Genomic DNA, 15,791 nt, shown 5'->3' on the forward strand with positions numbered 1-15,791 from the left:
TGCTTAATAAACTATGTGGCTGATCATCCTCTGCCAAGCGTAAAAAAATCCCTTTGTCTGTCAGGATTTTATTTCTTCCAGCTCAAAAGAGGTGATGCTAAACATTCTTTAATTTCTACCAAAAGGAATCCCTAAATTATATCCAAAGCAAATATTTCATTTCATTCTGTTTATCTTTGGATAAAGAGCCAGATGAACAGGTTTGAATATTTCCCTTTCATACTTCTTGTTTCTATTTGAATGATTCAACATTTTAGTTAAACTGATCAAATTTAGGTCCGGGTTGTCATGGTAATATTCAGCATTCATGGAGGTTCTCTCTGTATTTTTTTTTATATCAAACCCTGTGAATGAAAAGAATGTTTTTGTACTTTGCTTTGTTTTTTAGAGTAATGCAGATTTTATAGATCTGCGTTTATTGCATAATAGATCATTTAGTGTTTCCTTTGGAATGGAAACCTTGGATGACTAAAATCATTCCTTTATTGTACATTTTGTCAGCTATATATTTTTCTATAAAGTAAGGCTTTGATTCATTGAAAGGTTTATTTTAATTCTATAAATCAAAGTTTTCTGCCCAATGATGATCTGCACGGCAGCATTCTATAGCCAGCTATTGTAGCATCTAGAATAGAGCTGTCAGTCTAGCAAAGAATAAAAGGTTAATTTTTTTTGTTGCAACTTAAAACTAAATTAAAACGTTTTTAAGTTCTAGTCGACTAAAACCAAATAAATCTTCAGCGATAGAATCAAGGTGTCACTTTATTGCAACTCTTATTCTATATCCGTTGGTTATGCTGTTGTTTTTCCATCTCTTTGCAGGTGATGAAGCAGACTGAAAATGTTTTATCATTATCTCCCTTTTATCTCCTCCTTCTTTCATCTTTTCTCCTTTTTTTCAGTTTTTCCTTTTCCTGTTCTATCTAAATTGCAGTTTCCATTAGGGGTGGAACGGTTCACAAAATCCATGGTTTGGTTCGGTTCACGGTTTTCGGTTCGGTATATGTTGATTGTTAGCCAGACATGTTGGTCGTGTTGCTGTTAGCGTAAACAAAACGTGTTGCACAATGCTTGCACACTGTTGCACTTTTATCCACCACTTTCTTTCCGCCGTCATCGTAGGTCACTCTAAATGCAAAGTGGTCCCATACAGCAGACCTATAAAGTGCTGCTGGCGCGTCTTCCAACTCCTGTTCTTTCCCACTCGCCATACCCACACAATTCTTCACAACAACCGATTTTTTTCTGCTACACCCGGCTAAGCTGCTTCACTTCTTCTTCTTCTTGTTTACTACTGGTGGTTGGCTTTGGTCGCAGTACCGCCACCTTCTGCTCTGGAGTGGAAACGCTTTGCCTATGAGAAAAAGGAGCAGCGCATGAACCAAACGCAACACACGCGAATTGAATGCGAGTGTCCATATAATCTGTAAAACTCCCTGCATAATTATAATAAAGCTATTAATATGCATGAAACAAGCAGATCACTATGGCGATAGCCGTACTGCTCCACTTGAGAAAAGAAAATCTGTTGGGCTTTTTTTGGCATCAAGTCAATTATTGTTATTGCCACATTGCCAGACAGGACAGTTAAAGAAAAAAAAAAAAAACGACTAAATCTATCACATATAGACTAATAATAATTTTTCTCTTGAAGACTGAATCTAAGATGGCTGTGAATAACAATATGGCTCTGACCAGAGCTCCTTCTTTCCCATGTTTGCTGCATCTCTCAGGTTTCTGCTGCAAACTTCAAACGAGACTTTTTATGGACCTCTTTGATGAATGGCTTTCTTTCATAAACTAAAATAAAAATATATAAAGGTATGTATAACGCTCAAACTTTGGACCCCAATGTAATTTTAATGATGAAATAGTTTAGCTTACAAAATTGGATTTCGCAATAACAGCCTCCTCGGATAAAAACCTAATAAACTTACAATTCTTCACTCACACACAAAGACTCTCCAGACAATTTTCTCTCTCATTTTCAAAAACCCAAACATGCTAATAGTTCAGTGCATGTAAATATTCCAGTTCTCAGGAATGATGGATCTTCTAATATAATTTAATCCTATTAGTGTCAAACATTCAGTTGTAAAAGGTTGAAAAAATATAAAGGTGGAACTACTTCTTCTTTTCAAGTTTTTAACTGAAACTTCAGAGGAATCAAAATGAAAAAAGTTTCCCACGTTTCACAGGAAAAGGGTTTCGTTTAGAATCAGTTTCTCAGGTGAAATTTCCATCAAGCCCGTTTCCAAAAACCTCTGCCACAGATTCCACAGGAGAACGGTTTTTCCACGGCTTGGCTTGGGACTAGTCATGTTCCTGAATTGGAAAGGCTTCCTACAGATCGAACAGGGAACCTTTCATGCTAATCCTCCATCTTTGCTGCCATTCGAAGCTCATGCTGCGGTTTCTTAGGATCTTGGAAATGACCCATGCATCTCTTACTTTTGTATTTTTCCCATCATTTCCCGGGAGTGCAGCTTTTTCACATGGCCCATCATGTGAGACTCTAGTTTCTTTTTGAAGCAGTAACTTTTCTTGCACAGATCACACTGAAATCGTTTTGTAGGTTTGGTCTTCGTCATGTGGAGGTATCTGTGCATCTGTGTGTGCATTTGCAGGGAACTCCTTTGGCTAAAAGACATTTTGCAATAATCACAGACATAAGCTTTTTCTGAATGGTAACTTTTTCTGTGCCTCAATAAGTCGTCTTCCTCCCTGAAGGACTGTCCACATATACACTGATAGTTTGGCCTGGTTTTTGCATAGAGTCTCCTGTGAGCCATGAGCCAGTGTTTGGTTTTAAAGTTATTTCCACACTCAGGACAAAACACATCCTTGACTTCTGAATACTCCTTCATGTGCTGCGTTAGAGCCTCCTCTGTTTCAAAGCTTTTTTCACACTCTGAGCAGGAAAACGGTTTCTCATCAGCATTCGGGGACAAGGCGGGTTCTCCCGTTGAAGTGAAATTCCTCTGACACTTTGAACAGCAATAAGGCGCCTTGCTATCAGCTGGGGTCACAGGGGCCGAGTCTTTAGCACAGCTTTTGCACAGAAACACATTCTCACCTGCGTTTGAGTCATTTTGATGGTTTATTAAGGACTTCCCTTTGAGCGGATTCTGATCTGTCGGAGCGCCACCATCACTCTGATGGATTTGGTCCGTTCGCCCCGACTCCTTGTCACCTTTGACCTGATGTTCAGATGGGTTCCTGCCGATGCTGGGGAGACGTTGGTGGCCGTCCTGTTTGACAACCAGCTGATCTTCCTTCCCGTTCCTCAGACGTTTTTTCTCTGCAACCAAACTGCAGTTTTTCTGTTTGTCACCGGTTTGCTGTGGCGGTTGGTTGCTGTTCTTTGACTGAAGCTGATGGTGAGCTGAAGAGACAAAAGGAAAAAGGTTACTATGAACCTGCAACACATTGAAAATATGCCCAATTGGCTATCAATTGGCTCCTCTTCGTCGTCGCTCTGTTAGTACGTCATATGCTTCGTTGATCTGATTGGTTTATTTGGCCCGTCTATTACCAACATAGGCCAATCAGCTAACCAGTATTTTCGCCCCTTCCCAAAATTACTTCAACGGAAGGTTTCCAGATGGATATGCGGAGCAAATCGATCGGCCGGAGTCAGGTTAACTTTCTTCCTCTATGGAAGTAAATCGGTGTCGCTGGGATTTGAATTAAAAATGCCACAACTACAGAAAAATGAAAGTAATAAACTCACCGTGAGTTAGCGTTAGCTTGCATGACCGGCTCCGTCATGCTGGTTTTCCTTCCGTATAACCGCCATAAGCGTCACGTAGGGCTGGGCGATAATTCAATAACGATATATATCGATCGATAGACGTGTGGCGCAATAGAAAAAAAGAGGGTAGATAAAAGTTCGATAAAAATGAAACGCAGTTTTCCTTCCTTCTCATTGTAGCCTAGCATGTAGGTTTATGCTAGTCACTGCTTCCTCCCAACCAATCACAATCGCGGACCCAGGCACGCCGTCACCAAGCGCCGCCCTCTCAAACCACAACACAGAGCACATGAAGATGTCGCAGCAAGGAGAGGCGGAGGAAATTCTTTCAAAGAAAGGTTTTTGTAGTTCGGCAGTCTGGCAGTATTTCGGTCATGGCAAGTCGGACCAAAAACAAACCACAGTCATCTGGAAAATGTGTCGGGAACCAGTGAAAACCAGTCTGATAACGAAACCAACTTTTTTTTTTATCATCTCAGCCGCTCACACCCGCAGGAGTATGAGCTGTGTAGGCCCCGACGCGGCTCTCCTCCGAGGAATCTTCAGGAAATATATATATACATTCAGTTCTGGGCAGTTTCCCACGTAGTTCTAACAATTGAGATAAAAATGCTGAGGGGCCAGAAACTTCAAAGTAATAACTCAGGTTAAAGCAGGAAACGGGGGCGGCGGCGGTGGGGGGGCATTTATTTATTTGTTATATTTATTTTGGTCACTTTTCTGGTCACTTTAGTTTATTCTTTGTCAGTATTTAATAACATAACTCAGGTCTCTTAAGTTATTTTTCTTTAAAACAATTCTGTTATGGTTAAAAAAGTTGGTTAAATAAAGATTTAATTCGAAGTCTGTGTTTGTGTTTTTTATTAAAATTAAATCATTTAGCAATATTATAAAAAGTCCAGGCAGAGCTGCACATAAAATATGGTTTCAAATCTTTTCAATAATTATCGATATCGATCAATATGCATTTTTTTTTATCGATAAGCTTTTTTTCTATATCGCCCAGCCCTAGCGTCACGTCACGTGACTAAGAATACGTAACGGGATTGGCTGGGTGTTGGTCGCCACAATCCATGGCTAATGTCTGTGACCTGAAGTAACCCTTCCCTTTTTACACTGAATTTAAGACACTGAAATAGAGCCAGTTGAATCTCAGGAGGCTGAAAATATTGAGTTTGAATTTTGAAAGATTGAATATTTTATATGTAAAATTTTTTAACCATTAAAAATTTAAACTGAAAAATAAGTATTGAAAATGTAATCACTTTGAAATAGTAATGTGAATTTTTAGCTTGACGAGAAAATAACAAATAAAATTTCAACTGTGTAGAAATAATGACAAATTTTTTTTAGGTCAAAAATGTGTTCTGAATATATTTTAACACTGAAACAGTAAATACAAACATACAACTTTTAAATTTCAGTAGCATTTTTAATTCAAATCCCAGCAACACAGATTTACTTCCATACTCCTCTTGGTTTTTTTTGCTAGATGGAAAACAACTAACAGAACATTCATGTCACCGGCTGGTATAAGGTGTGGAACTAAATGTCTATTTTTCTCTTTCTTGTTTTTGTAAAAATCTCTATAAAACTCTTCAAATCCTGACGTCTGTTCCTCTCGCTATCCCATCTCTCTGCGCTGCTTTGACAGAAAGCCCAAAAATAAAGAAATTATTTTAGGGATTCATAATCTCCTGCAGGCGGATGATATGAGGTATGCAAATTAGGCGATGACATCATCCAGCGCCTTTCAGGACAGCCAATAGTGACCCTTTATGCTGAGGATTCAGCAACACTAGAGTATGAGCTCATCTGCCTTCATTCATGCCCTAACGTCACTGAAAGCCATTTTAATTAAATAGGATTTAATTAGGGATAAAAGTTAGAGATTAATGAGTTCTTCTAAAGTTAAATTATCTTATTGATCGATTAAAGATGAACAGAAAGCAACATTTTACTTAAATTCATGTTTTCTTTCCATTTTAATTGGAACAATTTGCTGATTTTTTTCAAAAGCAGTAAATTGTTACATTAGAACAAATCAAACTTCCAGCTGTTTTAAACACTGAATTAAAGAAATGTTTCTCACATATAGAATATGGAACCTAATTGTTGATCAGGTTCGTTAGGAGCGGCTCTGTTGCTCTGATGGACCGTCTGACTTTCGTCCCACTTGGTCTCCATGAAGCGGATGCTAACTGGGAAACAGCTCGCCGTTTTAAGGATGGTCCAACAACCAGCGACACGTTGGGCTGTTAGTGTTTGTTAATGGTTAATGGTCTGTCTAAAATCTCTGATATTAAACAGCTCATGGTAACACTTTGCTTTAATACTCTTATTTAAAGCTGATGTTACTCTGGTTTATAAAAAAATTGGGTCAATTCTCATCGCTGATGTTAAGAATTGTTTCTGTTTAGGAAATATCACCTGATCACCTTTTCTATCAGTCCAACCTATAAAATAAGAATATAAATTTGCAGCTATAGCAAAAGTGCGTATGATTACTGTTGGTATGGTAACGGGTAAATATGTGTATCAGTCGATGCTCAAAGCTGCATATATTAGCGTATAGCAGAGGGGAAGCCGTACTATCAGCCAGACTTACTGGCATCATGTTCAGAGTGAGGCTCAACTTTCTGATGTTTAACAAACATTTAGCTTTTAGAAAAGTCTATTTTATGACTGCATTAAAATGGGGGAGATTTTTAATTATTGTTTCATTTTTTATTATATTAATTAAGAAAAAACAATGGCTGTTCCTCAACCTGTACTTGTGCATCCTCGTGTCCTCGTGAAACATCATAAGCCTCAGCTCTACTACTGTTCTAATTCACAAGAACAGCAGAGCGAGAACAGACAAAGTCCCTGGATGTTGTTCTGGCCCCTCCCTCTTTACCCAGCATGCATCAGAGCAGACTTGTCCGTCCTCCAGACTGACAGATGTCCCAGCATGCACTGCAGCAGCTTCCAGGTTAGCGCTCATAAAGCTCAGAGGATTAAGTTAAAACTTCTTTTTTCTGTTGTTAAATAAAAGTAAATTTTAATAAGTTCATTTGAGGCGAGAACGTTATACTTTAAGCGTCACTATATGGAACATTTACTGATTTACTGCTTTTTTAAAATAAACGTTCTGATGTCGAGAGGACGGCGGTAACCAGCAGACCTCCGAGGCTAACGGCGGCCAGGGCTAACGTTAGCCCGTCTGCAGCAGCCAGGGCTAACGTTAGCCCGTCTATAGCAGCCAGGGCTAACGTTAGCCCGTCTGCAGCAGCCAGGGCTAACGTTAGCCCGTCTGCAGCAGCCAGGGCTAACGTTAGCCCGTCTGAAGCAGCCAGGGCTAACGTTAGCCCGTCTGAAGCAGCCAGGGCTAACGTTAGCCCGTCTGAAGCAGCCAGGGCTAACGTTAGCCCGTCTGAAGCAGCCAGGGCTAACGTTAGCCCGTCTGAAGCAGCCAGGGCTAACGTTAGCCCGTCTGAAGCAGCCAGGGCTAACGTTAGCCCGTCTGAAGCAGCCAGGGCTAACGTTAGCCCGTCTGAAGCAGCCAGGGCTAACGTTAGCCCGTCTGCAGCAGCCAGGGCTAACGTTAGCCCGTCTGCAGCAGCCAGGGCTAACGTTAGCCCGTCTGCAGCAGGCCAGGGCTAACGTTAGCCCGTCTGCAGCAGCCAGGGCTAACGTTAGCCCGTCTGCAGCAGGCCAGGGCTAACGTTAGCCCGTCTGAAGCAGGCCAGGGCTAACGTTAGCCCGTCTGAAGCAGGCCAGGGCTAACGTTAGCCCGTCTGCAGCAGCCAGGGCTAACGTTAGCCCGTCTGCAGCAGCCAGGGCTAACGTTAGCCCGTCTGCAGCGGCCAGGGCTAACGTTAGCCCGTCTGCAGCGGCCAGGGCTAACGTTAGCCCGTCTGCAGCAGCCAGGGCTAACGTTAGCCCGTCTGCAGCAGCCAGGGCTAACGTTAGCCCGTCTGCAGCAGCCAGGGCTAACGTTAGCCCGTCTGCAGCAGCCAGGGCTAACGTTAGCCCGTCTGCAGCAGCCAGGGCTAACGTTAGCCCGTCTGCAGCAGCCAGGGCTAACGTTAGCCCGTCTGCAGCAGCCAGGGCTAACGTTAGCCCGTCTGCAGCAGCCAGGGCTAACGTTAGCCCGTCTGCAGCAGCCAGGGCTAACGTTAGCCCGTCTGCAGCAGCCAGGGCTAACGTTAGCCCGTCTGCAGCAGCCAGGGCTAACGTTAGCCCGTCTGCAGCAGCCAGGGCTAACGTTAGCCCGTCTGCAGCAGCCAGGGCTAACGTTAGCCCGTCTGCAGCAGCCAGGGCTAACGTTAGCCCGTCTGCAGCAGCCAGGGCTAACGTTAGCCCGTCTGAAGCAGCCAGGGCTAACGTTAGCCCGTCTGAAGCAGCCAGGGCTAACGTTAGCCCGTCTGCAGCAGCCAGGGCTAACGTTAGCCCGTCTGCAGCAGCCAGGGCTAACGTTAGCCCGTCTGCAGCAGCCAGGGCTAACGTTAGCCCGTCTGCAGCAGCCAGGGCTAACGTTAGCCCGTCTGCAGCAGCCAGGGCTAACGTTAGCCCGTCTGCAGCAGCCAGGGCTAACGTTAGCCCGTCTGCAGCAGCCAGGGCTAACGTTAGCCCGTCTGCAGCAGCCAGGGCTAACGTTAGCCCGTCTGCAGCAGCCAGGGCTAACGTTAGCCCGTCTGCAGCAGCCAGGGCTAACGTTAGCCCGTCTGCAGCAGCCAGGGCTAACGTTAGCCCGTCTGCAGCAGCCAGGGCTAACGTTAGCCCGTCTGCAGCAGCCAGGGCTAACGTTAGCCCGTCTGCAGCAGCCAGGGCTAACGTTAGCCCGTCTGCAGCAGGCCAGGGCTAACGTTAGCCCGTCTGCAGCAGCCAGGGCTAACGTTAGCCCGTCTGCAGCAGCCAGGGCTAACGTTAGCCCGTCTGCAGCAGGCCAGGGCTAACGTTAGCCCGTCTGCAGCAGCCAGGGCTAACGTTAGCCCGTCTGCAGCAGCCAGGGCTAACGTTAGCCCGTCTGCAGCAGCCAGGGCTAACGTTAGCCCGTCTGCAGCAGCCAGGGCTAACGTTAGCCCGTCTGCAGCAGCCAGGGCTAACGTTAGCCCGTCTGCAGCAGCCAGGGCTAACGTTAGCCCGTCTGCAGCAGCCAGGGCTAACGTTAGCCCGTCTGCAGCAGCCAGGGCTAACGTTAGCCCGTCTGCAGCAGCCAGGGCTAACGTTAGCCCGTCTGCAGCAGCCAGGGCTAACGTTAGCCCGTCTGCAGCAGCCAGGGCTAACGTTAGCCCGTCTGCAGCAGCCAGGGCTAACGTTAGCCCGTCTGCAGCAGCCAGGGCTAACGTTAGCCCGTCTGCAGCAGCCAGGGCTAACGTTAGCCCGTCTGCAGCAGCCAGGGCTAACGTTAGCCCGTCTGCAGCAGCCAGGGCTAACGTTAGCCCGTCTGCAGCAGCCAGGGCTAACGTTAGCCCGTCTGCAGCAGCCAGGGCTAACGTTAGCCCGTCTGCAGCAGCCAGGGCTAACGTTAGCCCGTCTGCAGCAGCCAGGGCTAACGTTAGCCCGTCTGCAGCAGCCAGGGCTAACGTTAGCCCGTCTGCAGCAGCCAGGGCTAACGTTAGCCCGTCTGCAGCAGCCAGGGCTAACGTTAGCCCGTCTGCAGCAGCCAGGGCTAACGTTAGCCCGTCTGCAGCAGCCAGGGCTAACGTTAGCCCGTCTGCAGCAGCCAGGGCTAACGTTAGCCCGTCTGCAGCAGCCAGGGCTAACGTTAGCCCGTCTGCAGCAGCCAGGGCTAACGTTAGCCCGTCTGCAGCAGCCAGGGCTAACGTTAGCCCGTCTGCAGCAGCCAGGGCTAACGTTAGCCCGTCTGCAGCAGCCAGGGCTAACGTTAGCCCGTCTGCAGCAGCCAGGGCTAACGTTAGCCCGTCTGCAGCAGCCAGGGCTAACGTTAGCCCGTCTGCAGCAGCCAGGGCTAACGTTAGCCCGTCTGCAGCAGCCAGGGCTAACGTTAGCCCGTCTGCAGCAGCCAGGGCTAACGTTAGCCCGTCTGCAGCAGCCAGGGCTAACGTTAGCCCGTCTGCAGCAGCCAGGGCTAACGTTAGCCCGTCTGCAGCAGCCAGGGCTAACGTTAGCCCGTCTGCAGCAGCCAGGGCTAACGTTAGCCCGTCTGCAGCAGCCAGGGCTAACGTTAGCCCGTCTGCAGCAGCCAGGGCTAACGTTAGCCCGTCTGCAGCAGCCAGGGCTAACGTTAGCCCGTCTGCAGCAGCCAGGGCTAACGTTAGCCCGTCTGCAGCAGCCAGGGCTAACGTTAGCCCGTCTGCAGCAGCCAGGGCTAACGTTAGCCCGTCTGCAGCAGCCAGGGCTAACGTTAGCCCGTCTGCAGCAGCCAGGGCTAACGTTAGCCCGTCTGCAGCAGCCAGGGCTAACGTTAGCCCGTCTGCAGCAGCCAGGGCTAACGTTAGCCCGTCTATAGGCAGCCAGGGCTAACGTTAGCCCGTCTGCAGCAGCCAGGGCTAACGTTAGCCCGTCTGCAGCAGCCAGGGCTAACGTTAGCCCGTCTGAAGCAGCCAGGGCTAACGTTAGCCCGTCTGCAGCAGCCAGGGCTAACGTTAGCCCGTCATAGCAGCCAGGGCTAACGTTAGCCCGTCTGCAGCAGCCAGGGCTAACGTTAGCCCCGTCTGCAGCAGCCAGGGCTAACGTTAGCCCGTCTGCAGCAGCCAGGGCTAACGTTAGCCCTGTCTGCAGCAGCCAGGGCTAACGTTAGCCCGTCTGAAGCAGCCAGGGCTAACGTTAGCCCGTCTGCAGCAGCCAGGGCTAACGTTAGCCCGTCTGCAGCAGCCAGGGCTAACGTTAGCCCGTCTGCAGCAGCCAGGGCTAACGTTAGCCCGTCTGAAGCAGCCAGGGCTAACGTTAGCCCGTCTGCAGCAGCCAGGGCTAACGTTAGCCCGTCTGCAGCGGCCCTCTCTCTCCATAGCTGTGTGTGAAGCACCGCTGGCTCTGATGGAGATTCTTTGGTTTTATTTGGCAAAGTTTAACTGGCTGTGTTCATTATGATCCCCACCAGAGGAAAAAATACTTTTTTATTATTAACTCTTAATAACAGGAGGTGAAACGCAGCTCCAGACTCGCTCTAATGTGGTGATGTCATCAGTGTTTATTATTTATTCTACGTGCTCCCAGACTCCAGACTTTCCCAGGTTCTTCTCATGAACACACTTGGCGAGAACACGAGTCTGTAGTCGCATTCTAGTGAAATGAGAAACGGCCGACACCTGATTCCTGAATCAGCGGCACACAGAGACGGTCGAGACTGATTTTAGAATAATCATCATCAGCTGTGCTTCAATCTCCAGTATTTGAGGCGGGAACTTTTCTACCGACACGCTAAATGTTCCACAAACAGGGACGTATGAAGGAGAGTTGTGCCGGAAAAAACACCCGATTTTATTTAATTTTGGACATTTTGGCTGCTGTCAACTTTTATGGTTAGAAAAGGAAACATTAAAAGGACTTTATTATGCTTAATCCAGGCCGATACTTCAATTTCACACTATAATATCTATGTTACCTTTTAGTTTTTAGGGAAACACTGTCTATATCAAAGAAAGGAAACTTCCTTTCACAGCGTTTCACTAATAGCCTCTGGTTACTGAGGCCAGACTCCTGGATTCATCGGTTCATCCAAAGATAGAACTGTGCATCTAACGGTTATGCTTCAAGATAGGAAATGGTCCCTTATAGACGACTTTACCCAAAATTAAACTAAAAAAAAAAAAAAAAGGTTTCATCTTAAATGTAAAATGTATATATATATATATATTTGTGGTTTTTGTATAATAACTGTTGCTCTGTCAGCTAAAGGCATATTTCGGAGTCTCTATAGCCTAGTTAATGATTAACTGATTTAATCTGTGATCATTTAAATAATCCATTCATAATGATTGTTTTAGTTAGAACCTTATGTTTCAGATAATTATAATCAACATTTCCTCCATCTTGAAGGCTGTGAACCTCATGGCTGTGCGTGCGTGCAGCCGTCTCCGTGGTTCCCCTCCAACACCGCTGCAGACCGTAGCGCCTGTAACTCCCCCCTCCCCCTCCTATTGCTGCTCCTCCAGATGACTCACCTATTCTGTGCAGTTTGACCACTGGCTTCCAGCTGAGGTCCAGCAGGCGCCGCCGCTCCTCCTCCTCCATCTTCTCCTTCAGCTGTTGCTCTTCCACACCGATGCGCCGTCCCTCCTGGTTCTCCATCAGCAGGGGAGGTTCTGCATCCACCGGGTCGTCTCCAAGCTCCTCAGGTTCTGGGTCCATGCAGTCGTCTTCAAGCTCTTGGCTTTCTTGTCTGTCGTCATCTTGCATCTTTGGGGTTTCTGGTTCTTCTTGGTGCCCAGAGGTTCCTGAACCGTCAGACTGTATCTCTGCAGGTTCTGGTTGTTCCGCTTTGATCTGTAGAGGTTCTGGGTTCGCCGGGTTATCCTCCACCTTTGGAGGTTCTGTTTGTTGATCATCCTCTGTGACCAGTGCAGGTTCTGGTTCCTCCTGGTCCGCTTTCATCAGGGCAGGTTCTGGTTCCTCCTGGTCCGCTGTCATCAGTGCAGGTTCTGGTTCCTCCTGGTCCGCTGTCATCAGGGCAGGTTCTGGTTCCTGCTGGTCCGCTGTCATCAGGGCAGGTTCTGAATCTTCCAGGTCAAACCGTGGAGGTTGTGGTTCCTGATCTTTCCCTTTGATTAGCAGAGGTTCTGCTTCTGACCAGAGACCCACCATCACTGGGAAATTAGTTTCCTCTTCTTTCATCTGGACCGGTTCTGGATGATCCAGCTCCATCAGAACCTCCTCCTCCTCCTTATGAAGCTGTTGGAGTTCTGGGTCCAAAGGGAGAAACAATGAGGGTTAAAAGCTACAAACAGGCCTCAGATGATCAGAGCAAAACTATTTTCAACCCAAAACGGGTTTTTATTTGATCCATTTCAGAATAAAGGAGAATAAAACCCAACAGGAAGAGAGAAAATGAATAAAACTGATGTGTTTACAGTAAATATCTGACTGACAAAGTATTCAGAAGAAAACAGCAAACATTAAAACCCAAACCTCTTCATCCTCCATGGATTTTATTTTTTATCAACAGTTTTAACCTTTAACATGACAGGCGCGCAGGCCTGACGCCCCTCGGTGTTTCGTACCTGTTGGTCTCTGGGTTATTTGGAGCCTCAGGCTGATCTCCAGCAGCCGGATACTTTTCTCCACCTCGGAGAAGATTTCCTCCGCAGCAGCATCTAGTTTCTCCCTGATAAAGTGTCTGAGAAGCAGAACTGAAGCCATTGCTGCTGCGCAGACATTAAACTGATCCCAGACAGACCAAAGGCCGCGAGGAGCTGCTGGCTAACACGAGCTAACGGCTACCAGCTAACACTTAAAGAACGCGCGATTTCAAGTACGTCATTTCGGAAGAAGGAGGGGGGCTGGCATGTGGATGGTCGTTTGGTGCATGGCGCGTGTTTTGAAGCTGCTTATGGAGAAATGTCTTGGGCCGTGAGTAGTGAGGAAACAGGAAGCGATTCTTGTGGGATGGAAGAGGGAAATAGTGACAATGAAGGTTGGAAGATAGCAACATCAAAAAATGAGAAAAAGCGGAAAAAACAGAGATCAGTTCAAGGGGAATCTAGTTCAGAACAATCCAGTGATGATCATTCCATACATTCCACAGCACAACAAAATGAATTCAAAGTCATATTCAAAGTCGTTAATCAGGCAGACTCTTTTACAAATTGGAATCCGGTTCACTTAACAAAAACCATCAATAAACTTGTCGGAGAAGTCAGAGGTGCCAGAATTCTGTACAGTGGAGACCTGCTAATTATCTGCAGAGACAGCGCCCAGCAAGGCAAAGCAATACGGATCAACAAAATTGACGGGATAAGAGTTCAGTGCAGCTTAATGGAGAACAAAAAGTTCAGCAGGGGAGTCATTGGAGGGGTTCCTCTAAAAATTTCTGAAAAAGAGATTCTGGAAAACATAAGAGGTGCAAAAGTAAAAGAAGTAAAACGGTTAAAAACAACAAGAAACGGAGAAAGATCTGACAGTTTATCTGTGCTAATTAAATTCGAAGAAGAGCAATTACCAAGCAAAGTATTCATCGGTTACATAAGCTATAATGTCAAAATCTACAATCCTCCACCATTGAGATGTTTCAAATGCCAAAAATTCGGTCACATTGCAGCAGTTTGTAAAGGGAAACAGAGGTGTGGAAGGTGTGCAGGAGAACATGAGTACGGAAAATGTGGAAAAGAAGCTAAAATAAAATGCTGTAATTGTGGTGGAGAACATACTGCTGCCTATCGCGGCTGTGAAGCAAGCAAAAGGTCTGAGGAAATTAAAAAAATGAAATTTGAGCTCGGAATAACCTACGCTGAAGCTGCAAAAAGGATCCCATCTCAGTCAGAAAAACCCAAACCTACAGTTCAACACACAGCAAATTCCAAACCTCTAGAGAAATCTCTAAAAATTGATGAAGACTCACTTATTGTTAAAAAGACAAATTTTGTTCTTTTCATGGTAGAAGTTATTAATTGTACTGCACAGACAACAAAAAAAACGGAAAAAATCAAAATAATAGTGAAGGCTGCAGAAAAATATCTGGACATTAAAGATTTGAACTGGGAGATGGTTGGAAGTATGATGGGAGGACCGATGGGACCATCAGAAACTGGCAGAGTTAAGATGACCTAGAGTAAATTAAAATTATATGGGCAAATGTGATTTAGTATTATGTTGGTTTAAGTTACACAGGTTTTTTTTTTTTTTTTTTTTTTTTTTTTTTTTTTTTTTTTTTTTTTTTTTTTTTTTTTTGGGGGGGTGAATCGTTTCCTGTTTTCTTGCTTTACTCCATATCAGTTGGTGGCGGTAATGCACAATTCACAAGTCTGCCAACCGCCATAAAATCCCATAAGAAGAAGAAGAAGAAGAAGTACGTCATTTCCGCTATGAATAAATCCCGGAAGGGTTACAGATTTTTCTCTGCAGATTAAATAAACTAATAAATTGTTACTAATATTAGAGAGATTGAAAATGTTGGCATTGAATAGTTTGGATCAATGGTTTAACAAAAAAATAAAAAATAATTTAAGTTTTTGGAGTTTTACTTCACAGCCAAGTCTCGTTGACCTTGCGCTACAAACTGGATTATCGCGAGATCTGAGTTTTCAGTCTCACAGCAAATAACGTAGAACTTAACTCAGTTCCACTGCTGGAGGTAGGCACCAGCACCCCTCGCGACCCCACCGTGACACGCGTGTCAGATAATGGATGGATGGATGGACTCAGTTCTATATTAATCTGATTAATGCCAGATTGGATTGTCAACTCTCACCCATTGGGTATCAGACTCAACTTCTGTTCCACTTATTTACGTATAAAACACCATGGTGATCAAAATCCAGTCTGCGTTTTTAAAGGAATAGTACATCCAAAACATGATTAGCCTTCATTTTCTACTCACCCCCATGCTGAACAACACTCTGGAGTACTTTTTTGATATCTCAAATGCATCTGGAGATCTGGGAGGCTTCTTGCTGTCTGCTGACATTCAAATAATGGAGGTCTATGGCGCCCGAGGCAGAAAGGTCCATAAAAGTCCACAAAAAACGTGTCAATATTCCTCCATACTGCTCGTCCAATGTATTCCAAGTGTCCTGAGTGGGTAGCATCCAGAATTTACTCGAAACGAAGTCATTTAGAATGTTTTTAGAGCATAAACAGTAGTGTATAGGATTTCCTAAAAGCGCGTTCACAAGTCTACGGAAGCCGGCAGACCAAACCAGATGAAAGTGCGCATTCAGCGTCTGCTCTGCTGATAATGCAAGCGTAGAAGAAGAAATGTGCCGTTTACCTGTGCAAAGAAAGAAACAACGAAAGAAAAATGTCTGAGGACTTCAGTGTTGAGGAAGAGCATGAGTTCTTTGCCGAGCTGAATGCGCACTTTCATCTGGTTTGGTCTGCAGCGGTTTCCGTAGCGTCGTGATCGCGCATGTGCGCGCTTTCAGGAAATCCTATA

Source organism: Cyprinodon tularosa, unplaced genomic scaffold (genome assembly GCF_016077235.1).
Source record: "Cyprinodon tularosa strain WSP-4 unplaced genomic scaffold, ASM1607723v1 ctg1084, whole genome shotgun sequence".
Lineage (NCBI taxonomy): Eukaryota > Metazoa > Chordata > Actinopteri > Cyprinodontiformes > Cyprinodontidae > Cyprinodon > Cyprinodon tularosa.